The 24,904-nt window shown below is 43.0% G+C and overlaps 2 protein-coding genes across 5 annotated transcripts in view; one reads left to right on the top strand and one right to left on the bottom strand.

The window, feature by feature from the left end:
- BLVRA (biliverdin reductase A) overlaps positions 1–6,854 on the bottom strand; it is a 32,380-nt gene extending 25,526 nt beyond the window's left edge. For all 4 annotated transcript variants that reach the window (XM_010581805.1, XM_010581806.1, XM_010581807.1 and 1 more), the window contains exon 1: positions 6,760–6,854. The gene's annotated coding sequence lies outside the window, so the exon portion shown is untranslated. The remainder of the gene's footprint in view (positions 1–6,759) is intronic.
- Positions 6,855–10,895: 4,041 nt separating this feature from the next.
- The window catches only part of LOC104840677 (cytochrome c oxidase assembly factor 1 homolog), a 52,863-nt gene continuing 38,854 nt past the window's right edge, over positions 10,896–24,904 (top strand). Inside the window, exon 1 of the mRNA XM_010581804.1 lies at positions 10,896–10,930. The gene's annotated coding sequence lies outside the window, so the exon portion shown is untranslated. The remainder of the gene's footprint in view (positions 10,931–24,904) is intronic.

Here is a 24,904-nt window from a genome sequence, read left to right as displayed (position 1 = left end):
GGGGAGGGGTAAGCAAGCAGCTGTGTGATGCTTAGTTGCCGGCTGGGGTTAAACCACGACAGAAAGATGTAGAGCTAGAAGGTTTTAGTGAAGATGACTGCCAGCTCAGCGGAGTATTTTAAATGCACAACCTATTCAGAACCAGCATGGCCATGTAATTAGGATAAAAGAACCCAGTACCACTCTTTTTATTTCCTCTGCCAAATAAATGTGCTTAATGTGGACCACTGTTTAGTTATAACAACTGTGGCTGAACAAATGGATAATATCCCATCAAAGGCAGGATTGGCGCAACTGCCTAATTTTGCAGTAACTAAAACAAGCTACTGCAAAGGTTCAGGAGCAGACAATATTCAGGCTACTGGAAGAGGGAAACAGACCTTGTAAAAGATGTAGAAAAAGAACTGGATCATGGAAGCAGATTTCTAAGATTTCTGAGTGAATACTTCTGTTTGAAACATAATCAGACATTTCTCTCTCTTACCCAGGTTTTACTAGAATATACCCACTTCATTTTTTCTGCAATATTTTGTGAGTGAACTGAAGTGATTTAACAGTTACTCTTGTAAGAGCAGAGCTCTGTTCCCACCTCAAGTTCATGTCCTTAACTGCACCATTCCTTTAAATGGCCAAAGAGGTCACTGAGTTCCAAAGAGAGTGGCTATACTGAACCACCAACAACAACCTATGCTACCAACGGTAACATAAAAGTAATTTTAAAACTTAACAGCAATCCTGCTCATTACTTTATTCAGCCTTGCAGCTTTTTATAATATCAGTCTAAATCCCTTCTTTTCTCCTTACCCTCTGCTACCATAACTCAACAAAGCATTTTGAGGTTCTGGGAAAGAAGTTCACTATATAAGAGTAATTTCTATTATTTAAGCCACGTACATCTCAGGCACGACTGTGATCTCTTCACAGAATGGGCTTCAGACAAATCATCTCTTTATTTATCATTAGAAATGGAAAACACAAGGCATCCTACATTAATATCATAAGCACAAACACTACACATGGGCATCTGTAAATTGTCACTGTTTTATAGATGCCTGCCTTGGATACCAGACAATAAATCTCTGTTCTTCCCTCCCATGGTCAGATTTGTGTACATAAAGGTAGCAATGGAGCCTCAGAAGCTCAGAATACGTAAATGACACCTGTCTGCAATGATCTGTCCTCCAAGTCCACTTGGGTCCATTGGCTCTGTTTAGAATTAAACTGAGTTGGAAAAAGAGCTTAACAGTGTGGCCAAACAATAGCTTATGAGTCAGACTTACAGGTCACAAGCCATTTGACTACACTTGCTTTCAGGCTGGATGGTTTTTCCTCCTGACCACATAGATTTTAGTTCTGCAGCCTGGAATAGGAAAGTTTATCCCAGATAAGCATATAAGCAAAAATAAGGTCATGTAGGAGCTGGAAATTAAAAATAATAATAGTGAGCACACTATAAAAAAATGTACTTCAAACTTCTTTTTGTTAAAATGACAGAATGGTTTGGGTTGGAAAGGCCCTTTAAAGACCATCTAGTCCAACCCCCCTGCCATGAGTGTGATGTTTGCCTTTTTCCAGTCACTGGAGACTTCACCTGATTGTCATGACTTTTAAAATATGATAGAGAGTGACTTGGCAACTGCATCAGTTCTCCCTGCTCATGATAATTCTCTTGTTGAAAAAGGCACTCTCTGTCAGCATGGCAGTATGAGATCCCAAAGGCAAAAAATGAAGAGTTGAAGCCTCATTTAGTAGTCCTTTAACCAAAAGAAACTTAATCTCAAGGGTTATCAGCACCTTCATGCTTCCTCAGGAGTTGGCAGCTTGGCAGCATCTAGGATAGGAGAATTTCCCCTCCCGTGTTTTTAAAAAAGGAACATTTTGTTTCTGGTATTACAGGCCATTTGATGCTGGGAAGGTACCAGCCAACTGACAGGGATGGTAGCATGCTGCAGCAGACCAGCAGTTTTTCCTGAAAGGTGCTCTCTCAACCTGAGTACACGAACACAAGAGAACTGCCGACCTTGCATTTGGAAAAAAAAGTGCCTCGTGCATTTCCCTGGTGCAAAATTAGGCCTTCTTCCGAGCCAGCAGGGAATAAAGACTCTGCTCTCCATGTCTGCCCTCTTGAGAAAGCAGCATGCTTTCTGGTGGAGTCTTAACAGAAAAACTGGGCTCAGAGCAGCCAGTGAATTACATTACTACATTCCCTGCTTGGAGGGCAAGAGGAAAAAGGATGTGAGGCTCTTCTCTCCCCTAAAACAGAGGACCAGCTGCCATCCAGCCACTTTAAGCACTGTGTATATTAACATATAATATGGATATTTTTATGGTTCTTTTGCTGTGTTTTCATTGTGTCTACATTGCAAATATTACTAGATCAGGCTGGTTGTCACCAGGACCTATCCATGAAGGACTGGGTTGGAAACACCTGTCACAATACTGTTATTTTTAAACTGTAAGCAGACAGGCAAATGCCCTGTTTATTCTTAAAAGATTTATTCAACAGCCCTTAGTCTTAAGGTCTCATTATAGATGCCAGCCATATAAAAACAGACAGTATGTCTTACCTTTGTAAATACTGGGCTAAATGCAAAGATAGATATTCCACTTCACTACATGAGTAAGTAAATGTAAAATAGATTTTGAAAAAAAATCAAAGTTTGGGTTAGCTGCTGCCATTTGAGAAGATTACAAAGTCCAAATGAAAAACATGTTTCCTAGAGCAAACATTTCCAGTAGCTGCTGGTACCTGTTATCCTGACTTCTGGATGACGAACCTAAGACATCTCAGGGCTGTTTCTAACAGATACTGCACTGCAGGTTACTCAGACTGCCAATTCAAGTACTCCATACTTATGAAAAAAACAGGCCTACTCTATCTTACACTGGACACCAAGAATGAAAGCAGATGAAGCCCATGGTCACCTTCAACACTGGAAGCGTACCACTCCAGTTTATAGCCTCATCACTTAACAGTGAATTGTCACCAGTACAGAATTCATCTTTATCCTTTTCTGTGAGTTCCTTACAGATTTTTGCCACTAGAGAATCATAGCTTTAGAAGAAGACAGAAGCCAGGAGTTAATTTGCCTTCTCCATCCAAATTTTATGAATGTGATTTAATGGGGACAAAAGAAAATCTCAGTCTTCATACATTTGTATCTGTCACCAAGACTAAGCACAGAGACATCTATACAAACACGCTGATCCCGCTTCTAGCTGCATGCAACTGTGCTATGCCTGAGAAAAATTAGCAAATCACTCCAAAGACAAGTATGAGCAAGCCTCCGCGCTCTCTAAATTCATCACCAAGTAACAGACTAACCAGTTTTCTGTTGCTAATCTGTGTCAGAGCCTGCAAAAGACAGTAAACACTGATGAAGGGCTGTTATCTGCAGCAACAGAAAGGTTCACAAAGCTTTATAGCTTCTAGCACAGCTAAAAAACATCCATGGCGTTTCAACTAGAAAGACTGTGGTCTCAACTTTTCCCCTCACATCCTGTACCACTTCTTCCTCTCATTTAGGGATTACTTAATAATTCCATAATTTTTCTTGCAGCTTTTCTCTGCTCTCATTCACAGAACAAAAGTAATGACAAGACAATAGAGGTCCCTTTCTGCTTACACATTTCACCAAGAGGGAAAGCTAATAAACACAGTAACATTACTTGAGCCATGAGAACAGCTTGCTTTATTATAAGCCAGTGTAGTGCAGCCTTTAATTTAGCATTTAGGATAGTTACTACAATATAACAGGAACACTAGTTGCCCCAAACAGGGTCTTTCTAACTGGTTTATAATGCTATACTGAGAAGAAAGAAGGAAAAAAAAAAAAAAAGGGAGAAACTTCTTTTATGCTAACTGTTGAACTCATGTTGTTAAAGTGGTGGATTACACTCATCTGGAATAACAGGATTAGCAAATGCATTTCATTATCTTTCCTAGTCAGGTGTGTTTTCTGCAATGCTTTCTAATTAGCACAGTAGAGCTCTGTCTGGGTTGCAAATATTAGTCTAGGGAACACTTAAGTTCAGTTAAACAAAAAGCCAAAGCTCCTTTTGCTAAGTAGAAAAGAAACAGGTCAAATGTATATTTATATTTTTATTACAGTTGCACTTATTTTATAAAGGTTCAAGATGTAAGCCCAACCATTTGGCCTTAATGTGTGCAAGAACACTTTCCATGGTTCAAGGCTAGCTCCAGAGGAGAGGGACAGGCTCTCAGCAACCTTTATTCTACTAAGTTACAAGAGGTCATGTATACATTGAGGGTTTTTTTCTTACTACAGGATTAAGCTGCTAAATGCCTTGGCTTTCAGACTATTTTTCTTGCTTAAGCTCTATTCCCTCCCCTCTTGGTGAAGTAACCTTTTTGACACCTCACTTTATTAAGTGCAGTAGAAGCATAATGTAAGTTCTTTTACTACACTGAGCACTACCCATAAGCTTCAGAAAGATCTACGGTTACCTGAAAATTAGACTTGAAAGAGTTATCCCTGGTCCCACATATGTTGATGTTGGTGCACCACTGTGTCAAACATAGGAACTCCTTTCCTGCAGAGTTATTCTCCCACTGCAAACACTGCTTTATCACATCTATCCAAGCCCTTTCTGTTAGTTTCTCCACTTCTTTCCAGCTTTGGTTTGTTTTTATCTCTTGTTGCCTGACTGCTGCTTACCTAGCCATGGATGGCAGCACAGAGCTTCAATGATCACACCAGTGGTAACAGAAAACACCCACTGAAGCTTCCTACAAGTCCACAAACCATACAGTGCAATATCCTCTCTAAAAGGCATATGAAACTGAGGTGATTTCAGAATCATCATTAAAAACCAAAAATGCCAATGTGCATTCCAATCTTGCATCTTACTGAAGTCCTGACACCAAAGTATAAGATGGGAAGTGATTCCCATTTTAATTCAAAAACTGGTCAGTTAATTTGTCCATTTATCTTCACTTGTTTTGACAAGGATGTTTTTAGTGCAGAGATCAAAGTGGCCCTTTTCTCATCCTGTTCTCATCTGCTGAGCTTAGTTTCTGAAGTCTGTGGATATAGGAGAGGTTCTTCATTTAAAAAAAAAAAAAAAAGTTTGGCCCTTTGACATTTAAAATGAAGCTCCCAGAGCTGAATGTGGTGGTCTCTTGGGGTTGTTGGGGTTTTTTTGGGGGGGAGGGTGAGGAGTGGGTATTGAAACAGCGAGTCAGCACAACAATTTTGAAAATAACGAGGACACTAAAAATAAGAAGTTGAAAACTACAAAGATCGATTCTCCTTTTTAGCTATACAAAATAAGCATTGCTAATCCTTTAAGGATAACACAAACCATACTTCATTGACTTAAACTCCAGCTGCTCACAAACAGTAACTCAATTCACTATGTAAAGAAACTGTGATGTTGGTATCAGAAGAAACATTTGTTGACCATGTGCATGTAAGCTCAGGAGGACAAGTCCCAAATCATCAGCCCTTCAGTATAAAGGAAGTTCCCTGATCCAATACTAATCATATCAGTCATTAATATTTTTCTATCAATTATTGAATATGGAAGTTGCATGCACCGCTTGCAACAATAGTTTTTAGTAAGACTTCAACTAAGGCTTTCTTATATGTGCTAAAAATAATTTTAAGTATTTACCTATTGCTCTTTGTTTTGTGAAGACTGAATTTCAAGTTGGATTTATATTATTGAAACAGGTTTGTCTTTATTTTCCCACCTATCAACACAAAAGACAGAAAGATGCTCAAACACTATGTTATTGATTTTTGGTACAGTGTCATTCTGTGTTGACATCTGTAATCAGAGAACCAACAGCTGAACGATTATCCTCATTTCAGGAAAACTACTTTGGCAAACCAATGCAAGGAGATTGATAAAAATGATTTCACACAAAATCAGTTCAATAAACTGTTGCCTTAATTAACACCAGCTTGGTTTTTTTGAACAAGCTCCAGCACAGAAGTTCAGCACAATGCCAGCAGTTATATAAAGGCTGAGCCTGTCTTTTCTCTGTGTGTAGACTGAGCCTCGATGCACGTTTTTTTTAAGATAGAGATTGGTGGTAGCTGTGACTAGAGCATAAAGTAATTATTAATAAAGTGTCAATGTGTTTTACACACGGATTCTGTACCATATCCAAGAATGTAAGAACCACCTTTCTCCCACCAAAGTCTGTCTGGAATATGGCCCCACCGTGTTCCTTTACAAAAGGAAAATATTCTCGTCTCCACTTTACACATGGGTAAACTGAGGTACCGCAAGGTTAATAGCCTGCTGTTTCAGAATGGGGTGTCAAGCACCTGCAGTAAACATGGATTTTAACAGGATTTGGAGGAAGCTCAGCACTTCTAAAAAGAAGCCCAGAAGACACTTTGTAGGAAAGGTTTTAAGTGACTTCTCACACTCTCAGCATGCAGTGCTCCGGCCACCCAGTGATGCTACTTGGCTGCTTCCACATCATTTACAAGCTAACACGCGGCTTCACTGCACCTTGGACGTTCTTCCGAACAAAGGGCTTTTCTCTTTTTTCTTTCTCTCTGTCCCCCCCTCCCCGAGGGCTGGCCTGTCCCCTCCCGTGTGGTGGGCGTCTTTGGAGCAGCGAGGACGACGGGACTTGCAGGGCTCCCCCACTCCTTCACAGCCGAGGGGGAAACGCTGGTGGCAAGCAGCCTTGGGAAGGGTGGAGGGGGGGTCAGAAGACGAAAGCGGTACTTGCAAATCCTAATTACAGTTAGCAGGAATTAAGTAATAGTCACTAACCTCTTCAGCTCACAGAGGAGAAACGTGATCCCGTTTAATTCTCCTCCGCTGCCTGCAGCTCCTTCTTACACAACACTGCAGCGCCAGCATATCGCCCTGTTGCTATCACTGCAGCAACACCCCCTTGGCCAGGAATCCAATAAGGACACCACAGGGGCGGGCTACAGCCAGAAGCAGCTGCAGCAGCAGAGAGGCTGGTACAGGCGCGGGCACTGAGGCTGGGAGCTTTCGCCTAGAAAACTCCGAGAAAGCTGCACATGGCTAGCGAGGGGCTGTCACCTCCCTGGGGACCTGTGCGACACCCCGGTTAAGCCCACGCAGCCGTCACCCCAGCCAGGCGCTACCCAGAGCCCAGTCATGCAATGGCTTGCAGACACTGGTACACCAGCAGCGCTCATCTCCACCCGGCCGCATCCGTAGGGTTTACGCTACAGGCTGAGCCCATGCTCAGGAAACTGGGAGTTTCGGCAGTGCCAAGCAGGAAAGAAATCATTCTGTGCCTGGCTTTGCCCGAGCAGGCAGCATACAGAAAGCGGCTGCTGGGACAGCCCAGGCCAGGTGTTACACAAGCTCTTACTCAAGACTGTGTGTCTCCCTTCCTACAGGGATTGCTTCCTGACCCACAACATACTATGCTTAAGCACTAGCTATTCCTCGGAGAGCCACTTTTTACTCAGATCTTACTCCTAGCCGACAAAGGTTCTTTATCTACACACAACAGGACTTTCAGCTGCTTTATTCAGGGCTTGGAAGATAAAAGCGCAGGAGGGTGCTGCTATTTTCCCCCAGGCCAGTAGTTCCTCCAACAAACACCGTATGAAATGAGGATGGTCTGAATTCCACAGATCATTCTATACCATGCTGATGCTGGGCATTCACAGAGCATGATAGAACCTAAAACTGTGTCACATTGGGACTACAGGTACAAAGGATCAAATTCTGTACTCATTCACCGCAGATGTAAAGTAAAAATAACTCTGGAGAAATCAGTAACTGGTTTTTTTTGCACCCGAGTGTGTTCAATTCAACCTGTAGTGGTCATACCATAAGGCATCTGTCTTCTTCCTATAAAACTTTAAAATTCAATGCAGCTCTAGATTACTTAAATTCTTTATTCTGAAATTCTGCAGGTTGGGACTGTAAGAGTGATAGACCCTTCTTTCCATCTTTTCCCTCTAATTTCTTCTGACCCATTAACTTCCTCACCAGCAAGTCTTCAGGAATTCACTCGGCCTCCTCCCAGCTACATTTGCTTTTCCAGAGTCACAGTTTCTGAGCCAGTTATGGAGTCGTTAACTCCTGTAAAACTTCCGTGGTCTAACATGACTTCACCTGAACATGGGGTTTATACTGACATTACCATGCTGGATGTTTCAAATATGTCACAAGATATGTTTCAAAATTCTCTCCTTCCTCTCCCAGACACATTGTATTACTAGAGGCTAAAGCACAGACCTCGGTATCAGCACAGTCATTACACAACTGCAATAAGGAAAAGCTCCAGAGAGTAAGCGAAGAATTACATACAAGACTAACGAGCAGGAATTTTGAAGTCCATCAAAGCATGAATTAAGGTCTGCAACATATGTGTGGTATTGCATAAAGGAGGATTGGCAGACCAGGAGATATGGCATTTAAAGATATACATCATGAGTTCAACATATGGGACTGCTAATGACTAGCACGTGACTGTATGCTTAGCATAAAGTAATGAATCAATTAGCACATGATAGGAAACCATAACGAATAGCAGAACATATGAAAGAATGCATATGGGAGGGATTAGAGGCAGATATACCTCAGAGCCTTTGGATTCAGTAATTGTGCTCCCATTTGTACAGCCATGTGTTCTACAGGATGTGGGACCTGTCCAATCTCATCATTAACCTTGTTAAAAAACAAAACAAAACAACAAACCCCTACTTTCCAGATGGATCAGCTCCCAAAACCAGGTGAGAGTGGCAACACGCAGCCAAACAGGAGGGCACAACTGCCTCATTCCACCACACTGTGGAGTTAGGTTAGCTTAAACCAGTCAGGTAACTACTTGCAGTTTGATCTCTGTATACAGACTCGAACACACTCTGCCATAGGTTTGTTTGAGGTGGCAGATAACAAACCCAACATTTAAATGAACTCCAGACCTGGTCAAGATTGGGGGGGTGGGGGGAGTGGTTCCTCCAGAGGTGGAATGAGACACGGGCTCTGGAAGAGCCGTTTGTGGCCATGAGATGAGCGTCCGGCATGACAAGAGAAGCTAGGGTCCCCACGGTGGTGACAGCAGGCAGGGGGAAACACCAGCCTTGGAAGAAGCAGCAGCAAATAGCTCCCAGCGTGGATGTAGCTCTACTGGTGTATCGATGTCTTACACAGTCTGTTTCTCTTTCCATATGGAAAGAGCAGAGAGAGTATCTATAAATAATGAGTACTTTTCAATACCAATAAAACTTCACCAAAATTGGATGGGTATTGTATAGCGTTCATCATTGCAAAATTACAAGGAGAAGGCCTGCAGAGCTAGTTAGGCCAACACAGGCATAGCTGGGAACTGTGGACAAGCTTTTGGCAGAAAATCCTTCTTCAGGTCTGAAGCATATTAAATAGATTTTTCAGAGAGTAATTAGATATGTAGGTAGGAGTCAGACCACCACTGAAGGTAAAGGCAACCGATTCCCACCTGGAAGGGATGTTAGTGGAAAGGCAGGAGGAGAGAAAGAAAGGTTAAAAAACTTGGAGCTTTGCATACAAGACAGCCTCTTAACAGGGCTTCTTAGGAGCGTAGGAGGATTTCCCACTAGGCTGGGCCACCCGCTCCCTTTTTTGTCTTGTATTTCTCATTGTCTGGTTTTTGGTCATATCTGCACATCGTTTTGTTTTGCTGATTGTCTTTCCATGCCGTGTTTCTCCCTGCTCTCACCTTCCATGGTCCCACGAGCGCTGCAAGTCCTAGCAAGCAGATATATTAATTAATTTCAGCTACAACCTAGCAACGTCTCACTCCTCCATTATTTTGTCAGGAACAACTAAGGACTGCAAAATAATGTAATCATCATTCTGATGATAGGAGTTGACTGGCAACCACTGGAAGCCCTCCACGGGAAGAAACAGTTTTATTTGGGAGAATTCAATAGCAGACAATACTCCACTAAATCACAACGGTAAGCCAAAAAGTGTAAATAGAAGCTGGAAGCTACGTGCATAAGAGAACAAACTGGCTTGGCAACAGCCCTGAGAAGAATGCCTGATTCAACTCCTCAGCCAGGAAGAGCATACAATAAATATCAAAGCAGGTACAATACACTACAAAACAGCAGCAGAACACACTCTGAAATTATTAGTATGCTCATCGTTTAATTTCAGATGAATCAAAACTGAGAGCCAAGGCTCAGGATCCCGTAATCCAGTGGCGCTCGCGCACTTTCCAAATGCTACAGCCTAAGTGCTGAGCTCAGTGACAGCTCGGGAGAGCCCGCTTAAATAAACTCCGACAGGGACATCAGCTTATGTGGTACAATGATGAGGGATAAATTTGGAATGAGAGAGATAAGCTAAAGACAGCTGTAATTAAGCTAAGTATGCATATCGGTGTATGGAGTCAGATCATCAGATTAGATCCATTGCGTTTTCTTCAGGGATTGCTCGAAAGACGCTTACAAAAATTCTGTTGGGTTTTTCAGTTTTATTTTAAGGCATAATTTTTATGGTGTCCCTCGGTTTGGGGCTTGGCCTGGAAAAACAAAGACACCACACAAGAGAGCGGATCTCAGGCCGAAGCAGCAGGTTCAGGTGCGTCCTGGAGTACCGGCAGGGCGCTGACGGGAGTCGGGTTACAGGCAGGCCCGCGCTTCGGCACGCCAGCGGGCCGGGAACCGCAGCCGTCTCTTCACAGGTTTCCCCCGGTTCATCCCCGCGGCCGAGGCCACGGTTGCGGGACACGGGCCACCTCCGGCGGAAAGGGCGAGGCGCAAACCCCTACCCCCGGGGAGAGAAGAAACACCCCCCCGGTTTAAACCCAGGCGGGCCCAGCGCGGCCGCGACGACACCCGCCGGCATTCTCCCCAACTCTCCGCCGCCCGCCAGCTCCCCCTGCCGCGCCCCGCCGGCATCGCAGGCCGCGGCAATGGCGGCCCCCACGGCCCACGCGTCAGCCCTTCCGCCGACCGCCGCTGCCGTGAGTGGGGAAGGGCAGCCGAGCCCGGGACGCGGTGACGGCCGTTAGGGCGGGCCCCCGCCGCCCCCTCCCCGACTGAGCCACCTGCGCCGGCGGCGGGCTCGGCGCTGCACAAAATGGCGGCCGCGGGGCGGGAGGGGGGCCCGGGGGTGGGTTTGCAGCGGGAGAAGGGGGCCCGGGAGTGGGTTTGCAGCGGGGGAGAGCCGGCAGGGCCCCGGCGGCTCTGTGAGGGGAACAGTGGCCGCGGAGAACAGCAGACAGCTGGAGAGATGGTAGGGGTGAAAGCGGAGGCGCTAACCGGGTGGCACTGCGTGAGGGAAGCTGTTGGGTGAGGTGGCCGCAGGCCTGCTGAGCGAGGAGTCTTAGACCGGTAAGAGAATGAACGAGTGCAGTAATTACGCACACATCATCTCGCAGTGCGATTACCAGGACCGTGTTAGCGGTAACTGCACTTTAAATACACCTCACCCGCTTTTAGAAGTGGGATGCAAGGCAAAGCTATCTAGCAAGCTACAAACAAAGAAAATACTCTAGCTGCTGTAAAGACCTGCTCCTCTAATGCTGGTTTCACCCACTTAAATATCATTTCTAGAGATGGTGCTGCCCACGGGAGCACTGCCAGCTCCCACGTGGGTGGGTTTGAGGTGGAGGACGCATGGGGTGCCATCGCTTCTGCCCCATGGCCAGCGGGCACAGAGGGCCATGGCAGATAACATCCCTTGGGCTGAGATACAGTTTAAAACAGGCACATGCGCATAGTACCTTGTGCTGTGGAAAACACAGTGGTAGAAGCACAGCTAGTGGAAATTTGAAGAAGTAGGGCAAGCGTAAAGCAAGTCAGTTGCAGTAACTCATCCACATAAAGAACGCTACAGTCAGATTTGCTTCATCATTCAGGTACAACTTGAGAAATGATCAAGTTGTCTTGAGCATATTTAATATTCCGACACCTCGAAGAAAAGGAATTGCTATGTTTCTTTCTCTAAAAATTGAAACTCTCCAGTTTAAGACTACTCTCATCACTAAACCAGACAAGGTTTCCCCTGTCCCTTCTTCCTGGTGAGGCTAGTTCCTCCTGCCACCTAGCCTAGTTGGTTTTGACTCAAATCAATTACTTTCTGCTGATTCACATGAACTCCTAAAGTGCAAGAAGGGAGCATGTAGCGTAAGGTATAAGAGTGAGCTGGATTGCTTCTTTTACAGACAGTTTTTGATAAACTGAAGTATTGAAACAGAAAAATGAGCCTTCCCCCTTAGGCCAGCCTCACAGGCTGGAGTAATAGCAGGCTGTGACAGCAAGATGGCCCTATTCCACTGCCCAGCTGTACATCGTGCTGTACCTCTTGTATCAGGTTTAGGGATCAGCTGGCTTTTTGAAAGTTGGTTTTCACAGCTTTCTGGACATGGCATACACTGCAGCTGCACAGTCCAGCAGACGGGAGGGAGAAGGTGCATGAGCACCCCTTCCAGTAGCAGCTCACAGCTGCACTTAAATACAATGTTAAACTGCACCTACTCTTTGTTTTCAGTCTAAGCTTTGACTCAAATTTGAGCAGTAAACTGGTGATTCATAGCCCATATTAGAGGTTCTCAAACTTGACTAGGGGTGTGGTAGAGAAAGATGCGTGCATGTTGACAGATAACAAAATACTGCCTTTCTGGCAGCTTAGTGCCTAGAGATCCTTTTGTCTTAGTTAAGACTTGACAAGAATTGCTGCCCTTGCTGTCTCAACGTAATAATTTAAGGTGCTGAAATATCCCAAATCATCCCAATTCCATTAAACACAAAGTGCAAAGAAAGGTTATCTTAAGCAATGTAGCAATTTTACAGTTGTTGCATTTATTCCCCTGGGGAAGAAAGGGTTATCATGAAGAGGGGTTGAAGAGGTTAGTCAAAATTAATGTATCATTTTTTTTGTTAGATGAGCTTCAATTTAGACTACTGTAAATTGAATGAAAAAACATGGAGAATGGAGATAAGGAGCTTTTAGGATTAAAAGAAAAAATAAACCCCAAACCCTTCATTACTATCTTACAGCTTTTTCTAAGTAGTACTTTGCTGTTGCAGTTCTGAAATTAATGAAGTGTGCATGGATTATTGCTGCACGTATTTTACTTCAAAGCTGTTTATTCCCCAGAAGTCAGAGGCTTTGCATGTCTGTTAATATAGTAGTTTCCAGGCCACTTTTCTAATACAAACTTCTAGGTTTTGACTCAATGCCAGAGGAGCAAAAAGCAGCAAAATAACATCCTTACCTTTGCAGCTGTGACCACAACATAAAATCGAGCAGGAGGAAGAGCTGATGCTGGGGGTTGTTTTCACTACACTTAAGGCACCTTAAGTGTTGGAGCTCACACAAAGAGACAGGCCCACACGTGCCCTCCCTAACAATGTGGCTGTTAGGGCACTTGACCTTTTTTTTTATACCTGCCACAGTTTAGCCAGCACAGGTGAACTCAACTTACCTGTTAAAAAACATAGCTCCATGCAAGCACTGCTATTGCACAGCAGTTTCTTTTATTTGCCTGTACTACCTTACCTAGTCTGCAGCACAGCCCTTAGAGCAGCTCCGAGGATGGTTTGGTAGCAACCCAGCTTGTGGTTGTTCTGAGAATTAGGAGGGAGCTCTAGGTACAGATCTGAAGGCCACATCAGCTCTAGCCTACTTCTGTGCAGACTCCTCACTGCTTATCCAACTCCCAACTGTACGAGTGCTACAGAAACAAAAGTCAACAACAAATGTGCGTGACCGCTTGATCTTGAAATGCTTGCATATTCAAGTGAGGGGGAGGGGAGAGGGGAAAAAAAGGGACTTAGCTGGATTTTTCTATTTCTCTATAATGCTGTTAGTGACTCAGTCTACAGTTTTGAGCTGTGATTTTGCATAACTGAGGAGGTTGCAGAAAAAGGCTGTATTGTTTCTCAGTTTCTGGAAGTAAGCAACAGTTACATGACTATAAAGCTAGTGTAGGAGCTAACCTCTTGAAGATGCAGTCTTACTTTTTTCTACTCAGCGTATCATAAGGAATAGAAACTATTTGAGAGTGTACTTCTGAAAAGTTACCTGATACGGAAGAAGACTTGAAATTTTACTAACATGGTTCCAGTTGTCAGTTCAGCATTGCTGCTTAGTCTTTTCCTTGTTGCGAGCAACTTGAAAAGCATCACCAGCTACTTATACTGACATTTGCTTTTAAACGTGTTTCAGGGATGCTTTCTGGTATTGGAGTGTCTTTAGTTAAGTGATAGAATACTTTCATCTGGTGGGGTGGCAGTGGTGTTTTTTCTTGTTTAACAACTGCACAGCAGTAGTAACAGTTGTGTTTAACCCCCTCCCTGCCCCCCTTCTTCCCCCAGGGCAGAGTAATTTGCTTTTCTTGGTATTTACATATTTTCATTAAGTGATTGCACAGCATTCCACCAGCTAAAATGCATAGTCCCTGTTTCCGGAGCTGTCTCAGAGTACTCTGGATATCCTCAGTACACAGCAGATAATTTGGAGGGTTTTGCCCTGCCTTTCTCACCCCTCCCTACACCAAATAAAAAAGTCATTCCTGCTATTAATTTGATCACTACACTAAACATAGTAAGGCCAGTTATCTGTTACCTAAAAACGGATTCTGCCATCATGTTATTAGACCTCTTATAGATCAAACTGGAGGCACATGAACAGGGAATGTTTTCCTTTTTCATATCTGTAGCTGTATCTGCTTTGAAGAATGTCTTTGTAAGCTTCTCCCATTAACTAACAAAGAGATAGAAATCTTCCACATCCCTGTGTGCCTTCTCCAGCTGCGGATTAACTTCATTAATGGCAGCAGTAATCTCCCAGTCTGTCTGGCAGGTGTTGATCTGTGCTCTAGCACAAGTGTAGATTTTCACTTTGATGATGTTAAATGAGTTAGAGCCAAGAGTGTGCTTTTGAAGCAGATTGTCTCCATGTACTACACTTTGACTTGAAGTTTTCAGATGGACCACGAGAGGCTGCACCGCAGGAGAATGCCTAACACCCTTCACAACTCATAGGTGGGAAAGTCCATGAGACCAGGCAAGAGCTAGTCTAAACAAACCACACACACAAAAGCCATATAGTGGGAACACAGCCCTCAGCATCAGGTATTTTGATTTACAGACCTGTACTTACTTCTGATGTAGATATAGCCAGCAGTAATTATAAGAGAGATCAGTCTAGCATTAAAATAATTAGAAATTGATGTATTGAACTCCCCCAGAAGGAAGACCCATAAGGACCGGGAATATCCATAGGGAAGTTTCATCCAACAGAAGTCTAACACAGTCCCAAATACCTCAGACCAGTGCTTTCCTATCTTTAGCACCCTACAGGAGTCTCTGCAGCTGGTTGTATAGTGTTGATGAACACCACAAATTGAAGGTGTAAACACAGGGTGGTACACTGAGATCGGGACTGCTTGAAAAGACATGCTCATCTGAACAACATTCATTTTAATGTAACATGAAAAATTCACCTGAAGCTGGGAAATGTATGTAGGGTACTTAGAAGGTAGGAGAAAATAAGGAGATACTCAGAATACAGACACATTTGTAGATACAGGGTGACTAGACTGCCTAACAAGAGTTGACTTTGGCAGGTTCTAGGTAGAAGGAACACAAGTCTTGCCAGAGACACAAATTAACAGTAAAGCAGGGATTAGTGTCCTGTTCATGGCATAAGAGAACCATGAAAGTGGTGTTAACATTAAAACCAGGCACAGAAACTTAAGTTAGAAGATTAGGGAACTGCAAGAATCTACTCTGGAAAGCATGCTAGGTAAGCGTGATTAGGCTTGATTAGATGCATTTGGAGGCAATTCAGATGCTTTCCATATAGGTGTGGTTTTTTAGAGATTGCTGCTGGGCTGCTCTTCAGCCTGCTGAGGAAAAAAGTGTAAACGAGTAGGAGAAAGCCAGAGCTAGTCAGGTAGAAAGTCAAGGACAATGTAGATAGACACACAGTGAGGAGAAAAAGCCATGAAATACTTTATTTAACAGCATTGTGTTTTTTTCTGAAGTGTTAAAATGAGGAATAGTATTGTCTTAAAAAGCCCTTCAGGTCCTGTCAGCTCAATGCAGACATCACTAAGTAAAGGTCTTTGACTTACATACAGCCTCGCATACTCTGATCTCCTGTATCATTTTCTTCTGACCTCCATAAAATTAGACCTCTCCAAAACACATAGTAAGCATCTTTTCAGTAGTTTTCCCTGAAAGCAGCCTTGCTAAGCAGTAGACAGAATGATTTTTCCTCTATGCTGCCTGTCCACCATTATCTCCATCTATAATAAAAGTGGACTCTAAAGATACATTTGCCATGTTTGACAGGACTGGTTGTCCAGTAAGTATGTTATTAATGAGTGTTCAGAGGAAGGAGACACAGCCTATCTGTCTAAACAAGTGACATGGCACTGTTTTCATATGACTTCAGAGTATCAGGCATTTAACTTATAGTCAATAAAAGCTTTAGGCTTGAATTTTTGCCTTGGCCCCTTAGCATCACCTCTCCTTGGGATCTAGAGAGATGCAACATGATGTAGGTCATACACAAACCCATTCTGACTACTGAGTTTAGATGGAAGAACGATGTTGCTTATTCCACTAGGACTGGAAAGCAACTGTCAGCACTTAGAGCTACAGCATGAGCTGCTGCAAGAAGTTTATGAAAATCCTTTGTTAAATAGAAAGCAGAGAACTGCATGTGAGTTATTAGAGCTGCAGCTATCTAAGCTTAATCCTGGCATCCAGGAACATTTCCTTGGGTTTTACTGGATATGTATGTTTGTGGACACAGCTGTACAAGCACTGAGAGAGAAAGCTAAAAGCCTACATGCTTCAGAGCCTGCCGTATGGTTAGAAAGATACAGCATACTAGCACAAGTGAAGGGAAGGGGAGGGAAAGTTGTTGTGTGTAACTTTTATCATTACATTTGGTCTAGGCAATTGCATAGACACAAAGCTGCTTTAGGAGTGCTGGTTTGCTGTAGTACATTTCTACATGTAGCATAGTTGGAAAGCCTACCTTAAGAGATGGTGTACAATAAGATTATAAGAGTACATTAAGAGATACCCAGTGGAAGCCATCACACACCACTTGAAAAAGGGAAGTAATAGGTTACCAGGAGCCCCATATACACCAAATAACAGGCTTCAATCCTTTTAAAAAATTAAAAAAAAATCAAAACTTGTATCCTAGCACATTTTCACTTAGTTTCCCACCTGAAGTAGCTGTAGACTCCTGCTGTAAAATTACTCCTCTTAATACAAGAAGCTCCTAGGTACCTTCTCTCAAATTTTGATGCCTTTCTCCTTCGAGCCTCCAAGGTGCAAAGCTTCCAGATGAAAAATGTGCTCTTTAACTCTGCCTTACCCAGAAGTGGTAAGGAGCATGTTTCTCCCAATCTTTATCCTGCTAGGTATGGAGGACTAATTCTGAAAAAATAAATTGCCTGAATTTCTGTTTCTTCCTTTTTTTTTTTTTCCAGTCAGGAATTAATTACAAATTCCATAGGCTTCTGAGTAGATGACTTGAACTCCAGGGGTGTGTATGAGTTACAACCACTGTTAAACACAGGGTGTTTTCTTCCCATCTTTATTACAAAATCTACAGTGATCTCCACACTGCTTCCATTTAATTGGAGTTTTGCCACCAACTTAAATAGGTAGCTCAGGTCCAAATTCATTAACAGAATGGAAAGATTTACTCCAAATGTGGGATGTAGTAGAAAGATGATTAGAAGCTGAGCAGTTGCTTTTACATGGTGAGCATGCCCTAGCTTGATGAGGTTATTTCCTGAACCTAAACTGTAAACAAGCAACTGTGCAAAGTTGCAAACCTGCATATGGGATGCTGGATGCGTCTCTTGGAAATTATGACAAAAGCTAACAATCTTCACCTCCCTGAAGCTGGTGAAACATTTTCCACGTACTTGACTGGAGCCAGGATTTTGCTGTAGGCGCTTACTCTCTGACTTTGCAGGAGTTAATGCACACTGCACAGTAAATTCCTCTGAAAACTGTTTTAGCTCCTCTCCTCCCCAGTTTTCCCTTTTCCTTTAGGATAACTGAGTTTTAAAATGCTTTCCTAAACCTTCTTCATTCCCATTCCCCTTTTTAAATGAAACTGAATAGATACCCTTCCAGCATTCTGCTTGAGCAACACCATTGGCATCACTTTTACACTGTATTAGTCATGGTGCACACTAGTGTGACATCTTCCATCAGAATTTCAAAGCACTGAACAAATATTAATTAAGTATTGCATCTCTGTGAGGTATGTAAGCAATTAATTTTTTAAGCCAATGCCACGTAAAGGAGAGAGGAGGGTGGATTCTCACATTAGTGCATAGCCTCTTATTCGTTTACAGTTATTTTCTTCACAAGCGTCTAGACCTGAAGTAAGTTCCTCATGCAGCTTTTGTAATGGCCACAGTAACAGGAACACTTGTGAAGCTGAACTGCAAGACACCTCTCATATTTCCATTATGTGAAAGCATGTCCTCTCAAATTCGTTGTAAAATGAAGTTATGGTAAATCAAGTCAGTAGAGAAGACAGGTTAAGAAGTTGCGACTTGAGCTGCAGCCTTGCCTTCAGTTCATCAGAACAGGCGTTCCTAAACTTGTCCTGTGTTTGCTTTTCTACAGGTAGTGAATGACTTTCTGGATGTTGCAGGCTTCCTTTTCCCAGACACATTTACTCTTCCCGCCTGGAAATCACATTTAGGCAGATTTTGAGGACTTCATAAATTTGTCTGGGCTTTCCGGATGTCTGGTAGCTGTAGGGAGCAGACACTTCTGAACTAGTTGCTGCATGTCTGGAAACTCTGGACATTAGCACTGTGAGCATGCACTGCAGTTACAGAACATGAAGCAGCCTAGCAGGAGCAGCTCTGTGTGTGCTGTGCTGTCCAGCCATGCATAGTAAGTGCAAAACTCTTCAGAAACAGCAGACTTGATGTAGACATATTGTGCGGCTACTAAGACTGTGCAGTCAGGCCCATGCTTTCATGGCGGAACTACGCAGTTATTTGCATATAGATTATACATCCCCTGGCTCCTGGGTGTGCTGCAGCTGCTGCATATGCACATACTTTTTTCTACCCATGAAATCCTCTGCAGACATATGGGATTCCTACCCCTCTAGTTTGCATCCTTATATCCACACTCCTCCAAAGCAACAATGATCAGGACCCATACTTGTTCCACTTCTCTTTTCAATTCCCCTTTCCCTTCTAAAGACAAGTCCTTGCACTAAGACAGTGTTTCCATGAGACACCCTGACACAATTTCACAGTTTGCAACTGCCGGGAGAGAGAGGCGGCAGTCCCCAGTTCTTTGCCCTCCCAGCAGTCCTTGCTCTTGGTCATCCTGCTGCTTACCTTGCACTGGTTCTGGCATGTGTCGGATCCCTCCATTAGCCACTTTGACCTATTAGCCTGGAAGAAAAATGGCAGAAAGTTGGATAGCTTTCTCTGGAATAGCGAGGTAAATCAGCTGACTAAATGGCAGATAGAAGGTAAAGGATCAGAGGAGTATCCAAGCTGCTGCAAGTGCAGCCAGGAGGCTGGGAGAGATTGAGAGACTTGAACTTGCACTTTTGCAAAAGTGGCTTGTTCGATCAGGTTAGCTGCCTGTGAAGCGGTAGTTTGATTTCTTTCTTTAACAGAACAGAGGCCCTCCTTGGCCTCTTTTCCTCTCCCCCTTGTCATTTATAGCTATGCCATTCAATCTGGGGAAATTTGGGTGGATTCACAGCTTTTGTCACACCACTACATAAGAATCATGTTTTTGGAAGGGTTATCAAGGGTTTTTTATGTTAGGGTCTTACACGCAATTGCACATAACTTTCTTTAATATGCTTCTGTGGCCTCAAACCAGTTGGGTTATTTGTTTTTCCCCAGCTATTCATATATTGGAGGCTAAAAGCATTGCTATCATCATGTCCAGAAATCTCTATGCTCTTTAAACGTGCTTATTCTGATTCTAAGGTATCCTCAAAAAAAGCTTTGAATCCCTTGTCTTGCTCCCTTGAACTAGTTTTGAAATTGTACCTAAAGCTAAATACAGCTCCTGTATTGTGTGGAAACCACCTTGAAATTAAACAGAAATTTGAGAAGCTTCTGTTAGCTGCCTCAGAGAGTGTCAAGCACATGATATATTCCTCCCCCCCCCCCCCCGAAAATTAATACATAAAAAAAAAAAAAAAACCAGTTTTTTCCCTACTGCATAATATCCAGCTAGATTTAGGCTGGAAGAGCAGAAAATCAAAACACGCTGAAATTCTGATTATTCCTTCAGTATTGTTTGAGAAATGATGGAAGACTTCAGCGCATTAATAAAGCAATTTAGACATCCGTCTGCCACAGTGGTGGAGTGCATAAGATCAAAAGAACATTCTCATCTGCTTGACACACACACCCAGTGTTCATTCATTAATGGCATACTTTTAGCATAGGTTATAACTGTATACATCGTACAACAAAGCAGTGCCATAAAGTCCCCTGTCCGTAGGGAACAGAGGGAGCAGAAAAAAAAGTCTGGTTGATTAAAGCATTCTCAGCAGCTGAGAACATCACTAACTGACGTGGTTTGCTGTGAACTTTGAAAGGGTGGGAAGAATAACTGTGCACCACCATCTTTGTTTGATTGTATTGTTCAGAATGAATCCCCCACTGATAAAATAATTCCTGATAAAAGGTGTTCTAGCTTTCAGAAGTTGTGCACTCAAAGCACACACAGTGGGGGTGTGTTGAAGTATCAGTGCTCTGTAAAATATGTACAAATCAGCGGTTTGGGGCTGCCCATCTGTTTTGGTGACAGAAAGTGAAGGTCTAAGTATATGTATTTTAAACTAAATATGACCCATTTCAGGTTCTGAAGAAGAAAGAGGGTTCATTCTTTCCTGAGAGAGGAAAGAGACAAAACCCATTGTGTTTGTCTTGATACACATTCCATAGGGGTCTCTCTCTAAAAACCTAAACTTCAGCTGGAAAGCAGAAAGCATTTGCTTATTGTTTTTGTATTTTTAGAAAAATAAATTTTCTCACCTCCAGTTTAGGAAAATCCCAGTTGTAATGAGGCTAACTGAGCAGATTCCAGATCAAATTTGTTCCTGGCATGGTGGTGTTGACTTAGTGGCAGTGCACCAGAAACGAATCTGGCCCTTTCTCTCTGTGAAAGCGAAAGTGTCTTAGCCAGTTGTTTCAGAAGCACGCAGAGTAATATGCCTTTGGATTGTACACAGCTAATCCTCTTTATACTTTGCTGACTGTAACCTGCTTAGTCTTACATGAAATGTATTCACTGTCTTTTCGTGAGCCTGATCCAAAGCCTGTTGAAGTCAGTGGAAAAAGTCCAGATTTTTTTCAGTAGTTTTGGAGCCGACTCTATATGAACAGCTGGTCTAGCACTGAGTCTTCTAGTTGAAAGACAAGGAAAATAAGCAGCACCAAACCGCATTGGACTCAGCACTGTATTAAAGATATAAATGAAAGTAATGTGAAACTTGTAAAACCAGACTGGACAAAACACTCTGAAACATGCTGCAGAGAGCAGTCTAGTGCTAGCAGGGGAATAACCTATTTAATGATTTCTTTTCCATAGCTTTTACTTTTCCACAGATTCTGTAATGTAACAGTACCTTTTTTCCTTAGGCAAATAGCTGCCAGACAGCAGCACTGGAATGAGAACATATGTACTGTTTGCTTTTATCTTACATTACAAAAGAAGTATGAATACCTTGTGTTATTCCAAGTATAAAATTACAGGTGTCAAATCATTTGGTGCTTTAAGTACTCTGCCAGAAAAGTAATCCAGTAAAAATAGCTATGTCTTGTCAAAGCTGAGCAGTTAGTATTGTTATTACAGTTCCTTACTTGCATGGCTCCAGCAGTGTAAGATGGCACAAAACAAGTGTAAGAGACCGGCAAGAAACTTGCCGGGAATTGCCCAGAGCATAGAAAGACAGGATGATGGAAACCAGATAAACCTAAGGGCCCAAAGTGAGAATCTGCCTGGTCTGCTTTACAGTTGGTTTGAACTTTAAAAATGCTGTTAAACAAAAGCTGTTTAACATCTTAGGGGGTGATTCTTATCCAGAGATCCCAAAGAATTAAAGCAAAGGGTGATTTTGTCCTTGGTTCTGGGTAAGTATGTGGTTGACCCTCTGTCCTAAGGACCATACCGTTTAAAAAGTAGAAGAATATTTCGCTGGAAAGGTGAAAGATTTTTTTCATCTCCATGTTACAGGTGAGAGTGCAAAACAGAGATTAAGATGGCTTGGCTGGGTTAGAAGGCTGCATTGCCAGTGGCAGAGAGTCCCTAGGTGCTGTCAAGTGCTTTACAAGCAAGGCCATCCTTACGGAGCTGAATAAGCCTTGAGGAAGCAGCTTGCTGTGGACCTGAACTAAGGCAGGAAGTACAAGAACACAACATAGCAGAGCACAACATGGGGGTTTGGTACATGAATTTCTCCTCAACAGAGCGTGAAAAGCCACACACACTTTGTGGGGCTGTGGAAATTAAGTTAATACTTTTATTGTCCATTCCACAAAAGCTGTGTCTGAAGAAAACCTATTTAGTATATTATCTCCCTAAAGGGTGCAGAAGACACTGCATTTAATACTTTTTCTAGGCCTCCAGAGCTGCAGTGAAACCTGGGCAGAGACAGTCTAGTTTGCTAAATTGGGGACACACTGCTTCTGTCAGTATAGATGTTAAGAAGCTTATTAAAGGACATAGCAGCTGACAAGTGAATCTTTAATCCCTGACAAATCCCTTAAGTTTATGACCACTGTAAAGCAGTTCATATAAAAAAGAAACTTTTAGTCATCAATTCATGTGTGTTTCCAGATGAGATGTGTTTACTTGCATGGTGATAATCAGAACACATTTTACTTGTCATTTTCAGGATGAATTTTGGCTGCCTTAAAAAACACTCCCCAAAACCAGCTCTCTTCTACTTCTTGAAAACTATGGGAGTCATATTCATTGTCCACAGTGGTATTTTAAGTAAGTGGCACGTAGGGTGTGGTGGGCTACATAACATGCTGCTGAACAGCAGGCCAAATCCTGATGCTGAGAGGCTGCAGTTGTGTTAAAAGGTCAGAAACGACAAGGGCATGCAGTGCACCAAAGCTTGCGTGTCCTGATGGAGACATGAGAAAGGGGTTAACAGTCACACATGTTAATTTACAGAAAAACTTTTAATTTGGTTGCTCTTTTTTTCTTTGCAAACCACAGGATCACACTGAATGTAAATATCTCGTGCTGCAATGAGTAAGTCCATTTTATGTTCCTTTTTCATATAAGTTTCGTTCCTGTTAATCTGTGAAAAGACTCTGTACCAAAAAACAGAACCTGCTATGAAGGATAAATTGGGTTTTTTTCAATTTCTGAGAAAAAGAACACTGCAGTAGGTCTCTCAGTCAGTAGATCAAAGGATGCATCTAGTGTATGTCCGTATGCTGTAACGTGAGCTATTTGTTCAGTAGTTAGCTCTAGTTAACTAACATGACTATTCATTCTAAAATAAGCACTCTGGCAGTGTTTGCTCCCAGGCAAATACTTGTTCTGCTACAGTTCTTTCTCAGCTCAGCTGCCTCTGATCCCCTTTGCAAGTGCCGAAGTTGTTAGCCTTTGTAGTCATGAGAGTTAATTACCACTCATTTTGTTCACTTTTCTGCATGGCCAAAAGCTTTTATGTCCTTTACATAGTTCGGGAGTGGAAAGACTAGCCTGTGTTAAGGGACTGTTTCTTATGCGATATATGATTAATAGTTGCCAAGAAGTGGTCTGCCACATGCATACTGGCAGGTTGGTGGCTGTGCAGCTGCACTGCTAATTACATAGCTGGGCTGGTTGAGCACTGTGCATCTGATGGTGGAGATAGGCTCCAGGGCCCAGCAGGAGATCGAGGTTAGGTGAACTGTGCCACCTGGGAAGTGGTGGCTAGATGTGGCATCTGGGGACAGATGGGATGGGTCTGTTGGGGATGGAGGCTGGACATGTGGAGAGTACAGCTACTAGCTGTGATATGGGGCAGTGAGTAAGAAGCGGAGGAAGAAGTTAATAGCAGGCTAAAGCAATTCGTGTAGCAACCAGCTGTGCTCAGCATGGCCCTTTGGTATTGGGCTGGATGCCCTTAGCTTTGGGAGTGGTTGTGGTAGTAGGAGAGGAGCATATATGATTGTTTAGCTTTCATATCAGTCCAAGAAAACTAGGTTTATCTCCCAGCCCAGAAGCGTTGTCCCCACCAAAGCGGATATTCAAACACAGTGCTCTTTAGAGGTTGTGGCCTGCAGTAGCAGGAAGCTCAGCAGAGACCACGTACTTTCAGCATCTCTAATCTGGAGTTTTTTACTTAAATTATGCTTTTCCTTTTCAGCTAAATAAATGGTAGCGAAAAGCCTTTCACTGTGTGCTAAGATATTCTCTAGTGCTCTTGTTTCCAAGGGTGACTTTACTGGGGGCAGCGATGCAGTCTCAGAACAGCCTTCTTATGTGTCCCAGTTACAGATTTTCTTCCCATGCTGCTGACAGCTTGATTTGTGAAAGAAAAAAGGACAAAATAGCAAAACAAAACTCAACCCACAGCCCATGCAAGACAGAAAAACACAGACTTGCTGTGCTACAGAGGAAGTGTCAAACACAAACATTTCAAAGGAGGAAAGCTTCTAGTCTACATGTACATGATAAAAATCCTTTTACAAGAATAAGTCACATAACTGTAACTGTTTTTAAGCTTTAAAAGTTTCCTGTTTAATACCTGTGGGATAAGTCTGTGCGGCTAGCTGGAGGCCAATTTTAACCTTGGACCATTGAAATCTATTGACCTGTGGTTTGGTACAGAGCTGGCCATTGTTTTTTTTCCTGCTTTGAAATAAGGGATATCTGGGAAACCTCTAGCACTGGCCCCACCCCTGCTCCCCCCCCCCCCCCCCACCACCCACACCAAACATCCC

This window comes from Haliaeetus leucocephalus, unplaced genomic scaffold (assembly GCF_000737465.1).
Source record: "Haliaeetus leucocephalus isolate CR32 unplaced genomic scaffold, Haliaeetus_leucocephalus-4.0 Scaffold808, whole genome shotgun sequence".
In the NCBI taxonomy this organism is placed as follows: Eukaryota; Metazoa; Chordata; class Aves; order Accipitriformes; family Accipitridae; genus Haliaeetus; species Haliaeetus leucocephalus.
This window is presented reverse-complemented; position numbering and strand designations above follow the sequence as displayed.